Below are 17966 nucleotides of genomic sequence, written 5' to 3'. Positions count from 1 at the left end.
TTGAGTGTTCTAATGAAATTCAACAGGATGTTCCCTTGTCCTTTTGTATCCACCGACAGTACAAGCTCAGCGTGGTTAAAAAGATCTAACGACTCCCTGCGCTGTGTAAGTTTGACGTGCCTTGTCTCCATGTGTAACCGTATACCTTCGAGCGATGAGGGCCTACCCAGCAGCTTCTCATCACTCAGCGGGGAAGACGCTAACTATGATTAGTAATAGCGCCATTGATTTGCACCGAGTAGCGAACACTTGCTCCAATCCTCCACGCTCAACTAAATACATGTCAGAGATTGTTTTTTTTCTTAAAGGGCACATTTCACATTCAGTGAGAGGGATCAGGAACTTATTAGAGCATTTGTGATTGCAGCGAGTACGAGTGCTGACAAGAAAGTGAGGGCTCCCTGTGCCAGACAGCGTGGGATTTGGTCTCTCACAATTTAACTACAGAGAGGAGTTCAGAGGAAATAATATAATGTTGACCTCATGGAAAACTGAGCAGTTAAGTACTTTTGTCTCTCCAAAGCCCAGTGAGACTCACCTCATAGTATCAACCCACACGTGTTCAATCTCCAGAAATAATCATCTGATACTAATCACCGAATCACACAGGCAAAGGATGTAATTATATTTTTTTCTGTTTCCTACCACTGTAAAACCTTGAGGGGTGTGACACCATAAACTTTCATATGCCAAACGGCTCATTTGGAATTGAAAATGAGGTGGAAGCATATTATAAAAAGATGGATAAAGATGGGTAGTGAGGAGAAGTGGGGGCCATGAAAACTGAACTCTTCCTTATGAATATGCATATTCATATCTGGACCCTGGTCGGTGAGAAAAACAATGGGGACTCCGAAGTTTGCTGGCCCCTCTGAGCGCATTCAGCCCAGTCCCATACAAAGACACAAATTTTCCGCTGAGGCCTCGTCAGGGATGGCGTGGAGGGAAGCTCAAGCACCCCTGAGTGTCCTTGAATCAGACAGACAGGAAGTGGTCCTGCAAGAACCCCCGTCCCCACAGCGATTCCCATGAATTCCCACAATTCCACTGGCCCGTTGGTTGGTTACATATTCAACTATGCGCCACCGTGCTCCCCTTGAACGCAGTCATAAAGGGACGAGAGGGGGGTGATGAGCGAGACGGAGAGAGATGGGAAAAAATCATATTTCATTCACCGTCACAACATGACCCAGATAACAGTAGATTGCCCTTTTTTAGTTGGGACAAAATTGCCTTTGTGCCCAAAGTTACATGAGCTAAAGAGAAACAAAAAGCCAAACGAAGAGAGGGTGCTTCAAAGGTTAATCCGTTACAAGCGAGATCAGAGCGTCCCTTCTTTAAGGAACAGAAGAAAATCTATGTCTTTTCTCTTTCCCTCCTTTCTCTTTTATGTCTAGCCATAAAGAGCGGGTTTTATGTACATTCGAATGGCTGAGGCTCACAGAACATGCATGCGAATGAGAGGGAACCACAGGGGACCGATATATCTTTACAAACACATATGCACATGGAGAGAGAGTGAGGAAGAGAAAAAGGGAAATATATAAATACAGGGATAAAGAGAGACAAGGAAGTGAGCAAAAAGATGCAGAGAATGAAAAAGAGGAGGGTTGAAAGAAGGTTCTGATGGAGAGAGGAAGAGACAGAAGGAGAGAGACGGTCTGGAGTTAAAAACTAGGGGGGAAAAAGCAGTCTGGTGCTTTAATCGCAAAATCAGAGCTGAAGGAGCGAGGCAGCCATGCAGTCATCATAACCGATCCCATCTGAGAATACTATTACAGGCCTGCCTCTGGTTGTGGCTAACGCTACCGGGTTTACAGCACATGCACTGAAGCTTTCCATTTAAGCCATGACCTGCTTTTAGTACCTGCTGAAAACTGTGCCTGCTTAATATCAGGGCATTCATCGATTCCTGTGCTGCAACTATACAACGGTGATAAACTGCCTTTTAAACACTGAAAGTGATTTTTCAGAACATGGACATTTAAGTTAGTTTTAAAGGCATGATCCAGCATTATTAGCACCTCACAGCCATGAGACAGTTTCAAACTTATATTCCTGCTGATCAAGACAACAATCCTAGGCTGAGCTGAAAGATTAAAACTAATCATGTCTGTAAATTCCCTACGCTTGTTTCAATGTTGTGTATACCACAATTTCTAAATGTCTCTAAATGGCTAATGTGACAAAACATGAACAATTTTAGGATCTGATATAATTTCAAACATCAGATTTTTAAAAGTGCTATAAAACCTAGCTTGAGATGATTTTATTCGACAGTATAATATCCAAAATGAGGACAGAAATTGAGCAGCCCCAGCTCATATTTACAGTATAGGTCTGTTGAACATATGCCAACTTACCTGCAGGTCTGGGGGATGGAGTGATGGATAGAGGGGGAATGAAGGTGGTATGAAGCGAGGGGGAGGAAGGAGAGATGCTGGAGGGAAGCAGGAGTCTGGAGTTAAATATTAATCCGTGGTGATTCATCTGCTGTGGAAGCCTCCAGGCTCCTTCTGCACACCGCCAGCTGTTGGCCCCTGTCTCTTGGCCCTGGACCTGGATGTGAAAGGCTGGGCGGCTGCCCAGGGTGCCCAGGCATGAGCTTCCTTGGCTGAGGGAAAGGCAGCACAGGCCAGGGCAGGTGGTGGACGTGGCCAGGATGTGTGACTGTGCGTGACAGTGTGTGTGCGGCTGTGCCTGTGTGTGTGTTATGGGGAATTACACATTCTGTATAACCACAGCTGTAGGGTCTCACAGTCTAACTCTGGAGTCACCACAATAAGTCACACCCATGGAGGGCAATGAGACTTGACACCATCAGGTTGAGAGGTATGAAGACGATGCTCAAGGATCGAGGGATGGATGGATGGAGGCAGGGAAGCTTTGAGGGAAGGAGCTATTAAGTGAAGAGCATGTTGAACTTTTATGTTGAGAATTAATATCTGGTTAAAATTAACCAACCGTATTTTTCTATTGATAATCTCTGAAATTCAGCATGATACACTTTTTCCTATAGATTGTAAATAAAGATGAACGACTTGTCTCCACTACAAAATGGAAAATATGCAGAATATGGGTGCCACCATCTTGCACCTTTGATACAGTTTATGATTTGGTCATTGTCCAATCCACTAACATGGATGAGGTGTAGTTTATCACCTATACTGCAGCCAACCACCAGGGGGTAATCAACATGATTTAGATTAGCTTTCTTTCTGAGAGCTGTCATGTCTTTCATCATGTTGTCTACACTTTTTCACCAATATGCACTGAGCACAAAAGTGTAATTCTTGATATTTTTACCTGTGTAACTACACACATGATATTTAAAGCAGTTACACTTTGGAATTCTCCATCTTGTTGGAACATGTGACCTGGAGTGTCAGTGGGTGACAGTGAGGCAGCCAGACAGTCACACACAGCTGCTTGCTCTGGCCATCACACAAAAGCTAATGTACCTTTTGGGAATCCTCTGCTCACCACTGGAGGAAGGAAAACAAGGACACAAGGAAGCAAGAAACAAAAAGAAACCAAAGTTTGCACGAAGCATAAAAAAGTTTCACAAACTGCTGCGAATTGAACAGAAAGTTGCAGACATGGAAAATGCAACAGTAAATTGTGACAAATACAATTTTGGAATAAAGAACTGTGATTAGTCCGCTCGGGCTGCTTGATAAATATAATAATTTGCATGGTATTTGTCTCACAATCTCTCAAATGGTAAATGGTCTGTATTTATTTAGCGCTCTTCTACTCAAAGGCTGAGTCAAACTCCAAGTCTGTGAGTACATCTGTGCTAAGCTAACTATAAATCAGCCCAAGTCCCAGGCCCTTCTTGCATCACACATAAACCAAGTTTTTACAGTTTATTATCTGCACATGGAAAAGTACTTGACACAGTTCTGCAGACCTTGTTGGTTTAATGTGTGAAGCTCAGATATGTTGGAAACTTGAGCAGCTTACTGTTTTGTCTTCCAGGTTCAGTTTTACGAAAACAAAGCTTGTGAATTTTATGACTCTAACTGAAATTACACCTTTATAATATACCTTTGTACGCTCACTATGTTATAAAGTCATGCAAGTGTATAATGAGGGTGGGACCACGATAGAAAGATATTATGCAATTACAATCCTTTTTCACAGAACAATAAAAGAGCTCGATGCTGGGCAGTGTCTGCAAATTGTTCCCACTCGGGTTCACTGGAAAGGCGAGAACAGCAGGATACAGTCAGTCTGTGATGAAGACACTCACGAGGTAGACAAAGAAACAAGAAACTAAAAGAGGTGTTTCTGGTTGTTTCTTGGCAGGTGTCTCCCGAGCTCGCTGAGCTTTGCCTCAAACTACACTTGTTTCAGTGTTAACTTCAATCCAGAGAAGAAAGAGGAGGCATACGTTAGCGCCAAATAAAAAAGAGAAATCTTCAACTGCAACAGGAGCCAACAGGACGCCATGGAGGCTCAGGGAGTCTTCTCAGTTTTCCCCCATTTGTGTTTTGACTTCTTCCCATTTTCTCCCCCGCAAAGAGTTTCACTCCGAAATGACTCATTCTCCAGCAGAGAGGTAAAAATAGTTTTACAAAATACTGTAACTGCCAACATGAAAGTGCAACTCTGAGGTGCATGAGTTCATGTTCGCAACCTTTATCTACAGAACACATTTTTCAGATCAAACTACCTTCATGTTGTAATACTGAGTCAGAAGTGTTTAACACAGTTTATGGTTAAACTGGAAAATATCAAGCCTCAATTACATTTCTTTGAGTAATTTGGTACATTTAATCATGGGCCTCATTTTTCAGTTCACTTTTTGGGTCATTTTTAATCTCATTGTCTCAAGACAAAACAGCCATGAATAGTTTTAAGTGAAATTAACACCGTTGTACACCTTCATACCTTAATGGTATTTTGACATTTCTGAATTACAAACTCAAGGAGAAAGAATTTTATTCTACATTTATCCTGCTATTGCTTCTTAACAGCTTGTTAGAATTCCTCACTGAAACCAGGAAAGACAGCTGAGCTCATGAACACCCTCCATGCTTCCATCGTCCATGTTTGACATCACACAACTCTTACGAATACATTACATCTCTTCAAAACCCCTCTCTCACAGTCTGTGTTCATGTATGACGCCCACGAGCTCTTACAGCACCTAATCACGGGGCAAAGGCTACGGAGGAGGAGGGTTACTACAGCATCTTAGTTAAAGAGAGCAAAAATTTGAGAGGAGAAGAAAGAGAAAACGCTGGGTCATGAATTATAGAGCAGATCACTTTCGTCTAGGTCCAGGGAGAGAGAGAGAGTGAGCGAGTACACGAGAGATGGAGATTCACCCTCTATTCTTCCGTGCCCCGTCTGGTACGTGGGAAGCCACTGGGGAGAGCAATTTATGGCCAATTGAAGCAGCAGCAACATCTCTTGGAAGGCAACGAGTGGATCCATAGCAACGATCCTTGCGGGGCATATTAATCCCCTGCTTTATGTAGTGCTAAGTGTACAATAGTAATCAGGATTGGAGCAGGCCCCACTGATCATTAAGGGAAAAGGCTATATAAAGAATTCATAATGGGATTAGCCCACGGCGAATGGAGAAAGAGAGAGAGACAAGAGAGTGTGGGGGTAGATGTCTGGAGGATGAGGACAGGCAGAAATGGGCAGAGGGAGGGCGGGTGGCTGGGAGGCAGGGAGGGGTGGCACGACGCTGGAATTAACTCACCCATCAAATTGCAAAGAGGAATTTTAATTTACAGGTTAATGTCGTATTGTGTGACTAATCACAGAAAACCGTTCAATGAACCAGTAGGAAATCGGGGAAATGAGACGCTGCGACAAAGTGGAGATGCTGCGTGAGAATACTTTGTGCCGAGTGGAAAAGAATGTGTTTCGAGGTTCGCAGAGGATCTTAACTGTGCATCTAAAACCTTATAGTCACAGGAAGCTACCTCTGTTCTAGTGGCCACAGGGGGAAGATGACACGAGAAAAATAAGCCCCCAACAACACACACACTCTCCAATGAATGATTACAAAGCTACCATAATGTGGCTGGAAAGTGCTGTGTATTCCAACATGCATTCAATACACAAAAAGTATGCAGGCTTGTGGTGAATCCACGTTACTACTTGAAGCTATAACTAATCATACACTACAGGAGGTTAAACTACTACTTTATAATATCTTTGATGTTTCAGGACCAAACTCTGTCTTCTAGGCCTGATAATGATACAATGCACAGTGGAACAACTACAGCAGCCTACACAGAACAAATCAAACTACAGTAGATGCACCTCTGGGCAGATAGAGAACATGCTGAAGGGGGTTGATTTATTTCAGCCAGCATGGGGGACGCCTCAGGAAACCCTGAGGAGCAGCTGGACGTGGCTGGGCAGAATAGGGGTTTGGGCAAGTGTGTGTGGACCAGGTGAACAATGGAGGAGGCTAGCAAGCAAAGCCGTCCTGAGCAGAAAATCACGACACCAAAGTATTTAAGAAGCAGTGTGTGGAAGTACTTTGGGTTCTACACCGCAGCTGACAAAGAAAAACAAAGGTGAGGCACCTGCAGCTGCTATTAAACGACAACAAATCTGTGGAATCACATGTTAGCTTTCCACCTAAGTGAGGCAGCGGAGGAGTGACGAGTGGGGCAAGTGAACAATCTTATACAACTGCGTGCATTAGAGGGTTTTTCAAATGTATTCGAAGGAACCGTATGTAATGTCAAATTCGTTCAAACTTGATTTTTGGTAGTATGTACGGACACAAAGGACAAACTATGGTGTCATCATTGGACTGATGCTGAACTGACTCAATATGATAATAGAGTGTTTCAAAATGTTGTTTTCAAAATGTTGCGATTTACACTCAAGCTAATTTGCAGAGTATGTTGTAGTTGCGTACTAATGAGACACAGCTACATTCACTGTCAATAACTGACAAAATAAAGCTTTAATAAATTGTTTCAATTATCAACTCCACTGTTTTTGGTATCTTCGGTATCTGCATCTTATTTAAGACGGTAACATGATCAACAAATGAAACTGCAGACACCAGTACACTTCAACAATATCTGAGAGAAAATGAAAGAGTTCAGGTATCTGGCTCAGTTCACTTCTGCAGCAGCTTAAAAACTGTAACAGTAGAGTCTTACATGAGAAGCACCTTGACCCCATCACCAGGCCACCAGAAGTCACAAAGTAAGTTCAGCTCAAGCCTTTGCAGCACTAATTCTATCTAGGGCCTTGGCTCAGCTCACTCTGGGTAGCTCCTTCATCACTGCGGCAGACCGGGGGGAGGACTTTATTACAGCCACAGCTCGTTAGCTTGAGTGGTCTTAATGAAGCAGCGTGGCGATCAGACAGAAATCATGCTGCCGAGGCCCTGCGTCATTACACCAGCCTTTAATTACGTTGATATATGGTTGGGATGGGCCTCGATGCCACGGAAATTCACCAAGTCTTACTGGACCTGAGTCTCCTACACTCTATCACACACACGAGTGTATTTCCTGAGAGCAGGTAAGTCTCAGAATCACAAGGCAATACCAGCTCTTTCATACTGTGCCAATACTAAATTAAAAATTCCATCACATTTTTTTGTAGATTTGACAGTTTCATAACCAAAAGCTCAAGTGTATTTCAAATTTGCACCAGACTCTTCTTTCAGTGAAAGCGTCTTTGAAACAGCAATAAGACCATCATTAGACACTAAATCCCTCCACTGAAAGTGTGGATGGAGTTTTCAGTCCCAGCATGCTTCTCCGCACAGCAGGTGGGAAAGAGAATCTCGGGACGGATCGGGAATCGAGGCCAAGTCTCGGTGAAATCGGAAAAGCAATTTGACTGGGTGAGAACAGAGTTGAAAAAAGGTACTGTTGTTGTTTCATTACTATTCATGAGTTTACTTCAGTTTATGTTTTATCCAACTGAGGGTTCGAGGACATCCAAAAGGCCCTCGAGGGGGTTTCAGAATTAGCAAAACAGAGGACATTGGTGTCAAATAGTGGCAGGAAATAATATCTTGTCCACTTGGAGCAACACACAAGTTGAAATCCGTAAGAGTTCATAGTGAGTTAATAGTTTCTGTAAAGTAAACTTAATAGAAAGTGTTTAAAAAAATTCTGGATCCATGTCAAAATTGAATGTGTTCTTTCTTGGCCCATGTCTCATTCTTCCACTGAAGCCGTTCTCTGATATGAACTCTCACAGAAGTTTTCCTTTCACATGTGAGGAATACAGAAGGACATTATCCGGGTCAGACGCGTTCACAACAACAGGAAAATGTTGAGGCGAGGGATGGCGTGTGAGGAGAGCAGGCAGGAGGCGGGACATAACGTATACAGACAAACGTCTTTATTGTCAAAACAAATTAAATCTCGTTTTTTCCAAGTCGACATCTTTATTTGTATGTTCTATATTTTTGACGCCTCTTTTTAATCCTGAGATATTTGTATTATTATTTTTTTCTGCTGTATTCTCCGATGGACTAACTGACATTTCACTATGGATGCTGTCAGGAAAACTTCCAGAAAATGTCCAGAACAACTGTCAGTAACATTTGCAATCTCATATAAAGCCCCTCTGGAAAAGTTTGGAAAAATGGAGTTCAGTGCATTTGTGAAACCAGCATACGTTTGTCAGACATGTGTTCAGTAGTTCTTGTGTAACCTTGCTGAAAAAAAAACAAACCAACAGACAGGGTCCAAAACATATCCACACATCCTTGGCTGAGGTAATTACACAGTTTTTCTTTAAGTGAAACGTACTTTGTTGCCTCTGTCTGGTTTCCACCAACTAGAATGTAACATGTTTTAGATAATTTGTCAAAAATAGTTTCAAGTGACATGAAATCTCTAAGGGGTTTCTGATTTTTCCAAAATCATTTACTGAATAAATACTAAAGCACACATGAAGCTGCAGCAGCACATCTGCAGGAGTAGAAAGATTTTTTTGTCAGCCCTCCACTGCTGCTGTTCAGTGAAACATATACCACTTTTCTTCGTCTGGACTCAGAGTTATGATAGCTATATTGTGTCATGCTTCTGTTCCTCCTTCATTATTCAAAATGAACAGAAATCCAGTTATATAATACGAGGGCAGAAGTTCTTATGAGATTTGGAAAGCTCAGCACTCGACATCTCTACTCTGTGTTAATTGGTTTTGCTTTTGAAAGGCCATCATTTTCTTTCGGGCCCATTAACCATAATGCTCCAGAGTCCAGGATTAGTTCACTCAGTAAGACTGCTGTGTTGTCGTTAAATTCAATTTAATGTGGCACCCACCAGTGCTAATTACTACTAACCCCCGCTCACTGCTCCATGTTATTTTAGTCACCATTCCTGTGAAAAGATTTCTAAACTAGATCAACGTTTCTTCACCTCTTGACCTTCTCGTTAGTTTTGTGCTGGGTGTGCTAGTTTCCGTTTTAACAACTCTCCTGTTCATTTCTATTGTTTTTAAATACCTAGCACAAATCCTTTATCTGGACTAACTATTAGAGAGAATTTCTAAGACGGGATAAAAAAATTTATTTAAATTTTGTATTAAGTTTGATATATGCCTCGCAGCAAGAAGGTTCTTGGTTTGAATTAATGTTCGGCCTGAAGTTTGCATGTCTGTAGGTTTTCTCTGGGTCCTCCAGCAACATCTGAGGTTAATTGCACGCTCTAAATTGACCATAGGCGGGAACGTATGAGTGAATAGGCTCAGATTACCAGTAGACAAGTTTAGTTTCCTTTTCATCCCTCTGAAAATCTCATTCAGCATCATAAAAAGCATCAACTCAACTGTGACTGAATGATGTTCGAGTGCTTCTTGAATGGAAAGAAACTAATTAGTGTCTGAGATAACAAAGAGTTGCAGAAGTTACAAAAGAGCCTTCATTGCCTCCATGAAGCATCACACTGCAAAAGGGGCAAATTGAATGTGTGATTTCAGGTGTCATGTTTCCACCGCTGTCGATATGGAGTGGAAAAAGAAATGTAGGCTTGTTTAACCCAAGAAAGAATTCTAATATCCTTTTCCACTGAAGACATTGTCCATTGTGAAGCAGGCTCTAGTGTGCTCACAGCACAGTTTTCAGTCTGCTGCTTAGAGAAACTGACCTTTAATATTAACTCTGCTTCCCATTTCACCAGCCATATGCTTAAGAAACGTTGGTGCAGGACGCAGGTAAAAGATTCATTATTCAGCCCCAGGAATGGGCAAGGACGGGCTTTTCCAATGGCTTTTACCTAACTACCCTTAAAAGCCTCCAAAGAAAAATACCTGCATTACAGAGCCAAGCTGTGGAGAAAGTGTATTCACTATAGAAGCACTCCCATTACCTGAATAAAAGATGAAATATTGAACACAGACTCTGGGGTTTTAAGTTTATTATTTAGGCCAAGATGGTCTAATTGCTTTAATGCAATAGAGTTGATTTTTTTTCTCGTGAGGTGGAGGCTGCTAGTTTCCAAACTTTAAATGCAAGGTTGTGAAAGAACCACTTTACAGAGCACCCATATTTTCAGCAGGGATAGAGTGAGGTTTTTACTGTACATTCAAGGTAGAGACATTGATTACTTTTTAATTTGTAGGGAAGGTCTTACGGACCCTTAAATTTTTCAGGCCCCGGGCTCTTTACCTGAGGCTACGAGTGGCTGGGAGGGAGGATCTAAATCTAAATGTAGAAGTTTTTAATGTAGAGAACTATCAAGCTGTCTTAATTATTAATGTGTAAAGCAACGCTGCCATCAAAACCAAATAGACCCAGAGGAACCATCCACAGAAGAGACTCTATCATGAGTTGAGTTTTTAATGCATCTAACTAAGTTAACATTTTTATTTATTTTAATTCTGTGCTCATATTAGCTGTGTACTTGTATCTTCAACCTGCAAACAAAGACTATGTTTTTAGCCAGAAACTAGCTCTCATTAGTAGTGTTTTGCCTCTTACCCACTATCATGACAGCATACATGTGCTGGTACTCGCTCAGTTATTGCAAAGGTTTCAACTTGTACAAAAACCCTAAAGAGCTGAGGCAAAGAAAAACTGCCTCCACAAATGTTTTAAGCTCTTATTCCTACCTGGGACTGAAACAACGTCTACAACAGATTACACACTGAGTGACTACTATGTCTCCTGGGAGAGAGAACTGGCAGAAAGAAAAAGGAGACGGAGAAACCCTGGCATCATCTCTCACAGTCCCTCCTCCACCTTTGCATGTGTTGCGTTTGACATTTACCAGTAATGATGGGAATTTTTCTCCCCCCTTTTCCAGCTAGAGTCACCCTTCCTCCCTACTCCAGTGGCCTGTCCCTTCACGCTGACAACCACACCAGCTCTCTGCGCCGGGGCCTGTGAAATCCCAGGATGCCGCAGCCATATGAAATCCAATAGCATGGCTTTTATCCCCCGCAGATACAGTACAAATCATCATTGGTTTTATCTCAGCTGGGGATGTCGATTTATCTAAATGAGCTTAGTCCCTCTAGCTGTCTGTCAGAGTTATTTCTCCCACTCCGACACCAGCCCCACCCTGACACCCTCCTTTATTCTCATCTTCTTCCTCTCTCCTCCCATCTCGCAGCTCTTCTCTTCCTCCTCCCGCTCCGATTCGGTGAGGTTTAGATCCTTTCGATGTCTCCGTCCTTTGTTCTCTCGAGAGGGAGGGGACAACAGAGGACGGGGCAAGTAATGGGATTGGTACCCTGTACTGGGCACCAGTTTTGTTCGAAGCCTGTCTTACTGGCCAAAAGACAAGTGTGTGTGTGTGTGTGTGTGTGTGTGTTGTTCCAAGTCCCTTTAGTGTGCAGTGGAATGTACTTAATCTGCCTGCCATCATAATGCAAATGAAGTTCCCTGGTCCCAGCAGGGGGATACTGTGTGTGTGTGTGTGTGTGTGTGTGTGTGTGTGTGTGTGTGTGTGTGTGTGTGTGTGTGTGTGTGTGTGTGTGTGTGTGTGTGTATGTGTGTGTGTGATGTGGAATAGGCCCTCGACAGAGGATTCTGGAAAGCTCTTGAGGGAGCATCAAAGAATGGGCAAAGGCTTCAGTCACAGTAACACAATGTTACTCAGGACCAGGTCATACACATGCACATACACACAGAAAGGTCCATTGGAGCAGACTGAGATATGACGCCATGCAGGTGAAGTGAGGACTGATAGTGACCCTGTATGTTTCTCTCTCCCTGCTTCTGTATTGGTAGTGAATGACTTTTGAAATGAGCTTGTTTAAGTTGCATAACAGTAAAATCAAAAAATACAAATGAACTTACTCATTGTTGTCAGTCTTAATCATTTCCATGTTTCAGTTCAGGTCCACCTCCTTTTTTCGGACTCCCTCTTTATCTTGAGGAAGGTCTGAAATCAAAATTGTATTTGTAATTAGGTCTTTTTTGCTTGTTTTCTAAATGTGCACACATTATTTTCATATAATCTTAATGTATTTTATGATGTATTCAAATTAGCTTCACTTTTATATAATAATTTCATAACATTACATATAAACATGCAAATGATACAGTGTGAATTATTACAGTACAGCTGAACATTTATAAAACAAATTTGTGTCAGTTAAAGATTCATTCATGAGCCTACAAAGTTTCCTTAAAAACCGACATCAATTACGTTACTAGTCATTAGTTAAATCATAAACATTGCTGCGCATATTCAGACCATTCAGAAGCCAATGATTTATTAAATTAAACTGTAAGACACATAGCTGCAGTCATCTCTTGTGAAACAAAGGGTTTTAAAGACAAAATATGATAGACAAGCATCTCTGTAAATAAATGTCACATTAAAAATGTTCCCTCGTTAGTCTGACCCTTCATCTTAGCAGGACGCCTCTGAATAAGGACTGTAGAGTAAAAAACATTTTCTTTGTCATCTAACTCCTTCTTGTCCTCTTCCATTCCAGCCCCCCTGTATCAACCACATTCTTAAGATCAAGGTTGAGGGAGATTTTATTGTCCCAAAGGGAAATTACTTTTGCAGCGATGCTGTAAGTCATATACCTCTCCACATGGTAACCAGAAATATATGTTTTGGGTAATACCGAACAAAGGAAAAGGGAGAATACACAATGGAATTTTCCAGACGGGGATGTGCACTTGGTGAAAACATTGTGATAAATTACGCTGGGAGGAAGTCTCATGTTTTTGTGGTTAAATGCAACCGTGTTACTAACATATTAAATTAATTCACTAATGTGTAATTACTGTGAGTGTATCATTATAGTGTATATTACATGTAGAGGAAGAAAAAATATAAACACCAGAAAACCAGGTCGACTTGCAATAAAGGAGCATTTCATCAGAAATGATAGAAAATGTAAACAGTGCACAATATCAACCAATTACTCCAGTAGTTATAAATACATTTTACTTTTATTCATTTATTTGTCTCAGACTAGAACATAAAGAGTTTACAAAACTTGATAAAAGCTCTTGCATCAAACATTTCTACATTAACCTTTCACAAACAATGATACTTGATTTGCTGGCAGTGTTGTTTCCTTGTTTCACATGAAGTGGCCCAAGAATTAAACTCTTCCTAAGACATGTTAGTGTTACTGATATTAAAATACAATATAGGGTAATAATGTGATTTTAAGGTTTTTAAGGAAGTAGGAAGCACTCTGTCCATTTGAATTTGGTTACATACTACAAATGAGGAACAGAAATGGTGAAAAGTAAGAGCAGGGATTTCTTTTCTGGACGAGTTGAAACTGTGACAGACAGTAAGTGTTAATAACACTTTGAATTCAGTTGAGTTGTGACTGATAACCAATCAGGGATCAAATGCAAGTGATAACATAATCAGTCTAAAATGCAAAAACTAGTATTTTAGTTGATATAGCTAACTTTTTTAATTCTCATAATGTTACTCAGTGTAATCAAATCCTCTGTAATTCCTAATCTGACTTACATAAAATAGATTTTTCAATATCCAGTGTCACTGTTACTTTACACGATTGAGTTTTCCTAACTCAAATATGAAGAAACTCACAAAACTTAAATTACTTAAAAAACGTTGCCTAAGTTTTTTGCAGCAACATCTAAGTTCGAATTTAAACGGTTCACTCACGCTTGAACTGTGGATGTGAATTCTCATTTCAGTGCTTTGACAGTCAAAGGTACAATAATATGGCCAAACCTATTAATAGCATGACAGTTAATTAGATTCAAAGATTAATTAACAGCTTATCTAATCCATCCAAGGGCTAAAGATAACTATCTAATTAACAATATGAGTGAAGAACAGCAAAGTTTGTCAAACAAAGAACTCTGCGTTATCTGCAACCATCACTCGTCTTCTGTCCCCGTCTATTGTTCCCTCTCATCCCTCTTTCTTTCATTCGTTGTTCCTTCCTTTCTCTTCTTCCTTTGCTTCCCTCTCACACACTCTGCATCCCCCTCCACCCGCCCCTGATGTTTATTGATTGGCAGAGTTCATACAAGAGCATCACTTAATGTGCTTGCTTTCATGTCCTGCCTTTGTTGCCAGGGCCGCGGCCCAGAATATTGCAAATTGATCCGTCTCTCCCTGCCACCTTTTGTCAGGGTTTGTGAAGTGAACTACTATTACATTATCCCTCTGCCGGAGTCGTGCACCCACACCACCCCTCTTCTTTCCTCCCCCGAGTCTTTCTTTCACTCATTCTGTCTCTTTCTTGTCATACTGGATGGCATCGGCATGGCTAAACACTGGCTTGAGAGCTGATTAGCAGAGCGGTGCGCCTGACTGACTGCATTGATGAACTCCTTGAGGTTTGATGATGTAGCCAATAAACGGACACTTTTGATTATCTGACCTCTGACCTTGTTTGTACAACAACCCATCACCCCACCCTCCCGCCATCCCCCTCTTCCTGCTCATCGCCCCCCTTATGCCTCCTTCGCTCCATTGTCCTTCTCAGGTGATGGCTTGAAAATGAGGTCATGCTTGTGTGGACATAAACAAGGACACGTGTCTTCAAGGACAGTTCATCCTTGAAATTATTTGGTGCAGGATTTGACCACCTCTGAGAAGCAAACGACACAGATGGAATTATACTTTTATATGACATGTTCTCTTCAAAATATTAAAATAAGAATTAAGTTAAGATAACTGGTATATCCTTGCTGCATAGATTTGATATACACTGTACATCTTCAAAAAGTTTTTTAAAAAGTAGAAGCTCTGGGGTGGAAAACTTATGCACAACTTCTGATGGTCTGTCCCTTTAGGCAGTGGAAATAAGTGGACTCCAAGATAGGCATTCAATAATAAGGATTTCTCTCACTTCGCTCCTGCCCTGGACAACTTGGCAGGAATTTGGAACCAAGACGAAACGGCGGCACACTTTGACGTGCCTGCGGTCTGACTTCCACGTCCTCCTGAGCCTATCAACTGTGATTCCAGAAGTCTGCATCTCTGACAATGTAATTGGCTGGTGGTGTATTCTCCCCCAGCTTAAGGCAGAGTGCCTGTAATTAAGACTGGATGCCCAGGACCACCACCACCACCACCAACCCAACAACAACACCACCTCCCAAAGCTACTGTTGTCATGCAGAAAAGACATCAGGGGAAGAGGCTGCAAATGTTTGTAGTTAGGGTGGTAGGGGACGGGGCTGGGGTGGAGAGGGTTGTGTTGTGAGCTGTAGCGGCTGTGCAGGGGGTTGTTTTCAACTGTGTGCGGAGGAGGGGGTCTGAGAGGAGGGCGATATGGGGCTGGGGGACTGCGGCACAATCATCTTGATTTCTTATGCTGAACGATTACATGCCATGCTAATTGCTAGCAGAGGGATCTTTAATAAATATTTCATTCAGTGCAGCATCATTACTGCCTAATGTCGTTATTAATCTCCGCCGGTAATTTCCACTCAGGAGAAGCATCTTTGTGCGGGGAAAGCAGTGTTTTTGCCCCCACAAGGAACGAAAGAGGGTGGGAAAGATGGAAGGAGAAGGAGAATTAGGGAGTGTTGCTGAAAAAGTGCCATTACACAGAAGTTGTGTGTGGAGAGAGGTGAAATGAATGAACTATCCAGAAAAAGAAAGAACAATAAAAAGGAAGAGAGTGGGGAAGTAAGGACGAGTAAAATAGAAATAATGGGAGAGGAAAAGAGACAATGGGAAGTTAAGTGAACAGCACTGAATGGATAAAGTGGGAGCAAGCACGGATGCATGTCATTTCCTGAGAGGCCTTTCCATCAGTGAGATCATAGCTACTAATTTGATTTGTTCATGGGAAGGGGGAGGTATAACTGCCTCTGTAGAAAAAGATTTACTTAGGGTAAATGGCTGGAGCTGCCAGTCAGGACTGTTGTGGTGTTAGACATGAAGAACAATCAAAACTTAGAATTTCTATCTCGCTCTAGAACATAATCTGCAAACAAGCCGCGCTCTTTCTGCCCAGCTACAAAAACAAATTCATCCAGATGTGCGCTAATAAAGCTTTGTTGGTCTTTATTGTTCAATCCTCGCTAAACGTACAAAATGTGACTTTGGCAATTAGGGTTCTCTCAATCAAAACAATAGATCTAGTCTGATGACGTTTTGAAGAAGCAGGGGATCATGGGAGTCAACCAAAACAAAACATCCTGTAGAAATGTTAAATATTATATCTGAAAAGCATCTTTATTCTCATAAGCGTTTACCTGGAGTAGCTAAAGATTCTGATACTGATCATCATCATCATTACAACAAAACTGTAACATTTTAAAAGCTCAGGGACAATATGTGTAAACGTTTCCTCTCATAAATGAATTTGATGTGCAAAGAAAACAACAATGCAAAACGCAGTCCTTGAAGGCAACACGCTGCTGACAACATACCCTCCATTATTTGCAGGCCAACAGACAACTGTGCACGGGTCCATACCATGTTGTGCAAGCGTCTCTTTCTTCATGCAGCTTAAGACATTAAGAAGGCATGAAAATGGCAGCGAGCTAAGCCTTGGGCGAATAGCAAATAGCATTAGCCACCGAGCAGACATTGCATTTTGCTCATTCCAATATCCATCTGTGCCTGCGGCTATGCTAGCTGACTGCTATCAGACCGGCTTATTCACAGACATTCTCCACAGCTCCACTGCTTTTTAGAGCAAAATTCAATCTTTGGTAATAAGTGAATTTGAGAGGGAGCATCAGCACAAATGAAAAAAAGCAAATCCAAATCCATGTTGGTTTTATCTAACAATGTATTTCATGGCCATATTCCAAACTTTTATGAGAATGAGTTATGAATGAGTACCAGAAAAATGATTATATGCTCTGCATGATGTTTCAATAACACATTCATCATATACGGCAAGAAATGCTGACAGTTGGGTTGGATTGGGATGGAGGGATGGTTTAAAAGACAAGAGGAGGGAGGGATTTATCGACTAGAGAGCTCCTCAGCTGCACACCTGTAAAGTTTTCTGACTCTTTCCTGCAGAGGTTCGATGTACAAGATATAAAAACACATGGGAAAGTACTCAAAACTACCACTTGGGTAGTTGCTGCTACATGTTTTTACCATGATGACAAACACACACACGCCATTCTGTCGAAGCTGGTAATAAAAAAGGCTTTGGTTAAACCATCTATCCACCCACTACTCACTCACTCTCTTTACTTCAATCCTCTTTTTCTCTCTCTAACACAGACACTCATTCACATACAGATGTACAGACAACACACACACACACACACACACACACACACACACACACACACACACACACACACACACACACACCAGAGTCACACAAGCGATGGCATTGCCCCCAAAGAAATAGAGTTGTGTGTACTATCCAATTATCTGTCAGGGGTGAATAATGGCCCCAATAATATATTCACACTGCCGCTGCCGATCAATTTTTAATCAAGCTGAAAAATATGGAGGAAGTGGAGCTAAAATGACCCACTAGAAACTCTCCCACAATGCCTGAGCAGAGGAGTCCCTAATTTTGCTCCAATCAAATTACTTACTCCCCAGACCCCTCCCCAGCGTCTCC

The 17966-nt window shown here is 41.7% G+C and overlaps 1 long non-coding RNA gene across 1 annotated transcript in view; it reads right to left on the bottom strand.

Moving 5' to 3' along the window:
* LOC138413621 (uncharacterized) overlaps window positions 1-17966 on the bottom strand; it is a 68199-nt gene that overhangs the window by 29455 nt on the left and 20778 nt on the right. Inside the window, exon 2 of the long non-coding RNA XR_011246022.1 lies at window positions 12257-12341. This is a non-coding gene — a long non-coding RNA (uncharacterized lncRNA). The remainder of the gene's footprint in view (window positions 1-12256; window positions 12342-17966) is intronic.

The sequence above is a fragment of the Paralichthys olivaceus genome, chromosome 14 (assembly GCF_024713975.1).
Source record: "Paralichthys olivaceus isolate ysfri-2021 chromosome 14, ASM2471397v2, whole genome shotgun sequence".
NCBI classification, from domain to species: domain Eukaryota; kingdom Metazoa; phylum Chordata; class Actinopteri; order Pleuronectiformes; family Paralichthyidae; genus Paralichthys; species Paralichthys olivaceus.
This window is presented reverse-complemented; position numbering and strand designations above follow the sequence as displayed.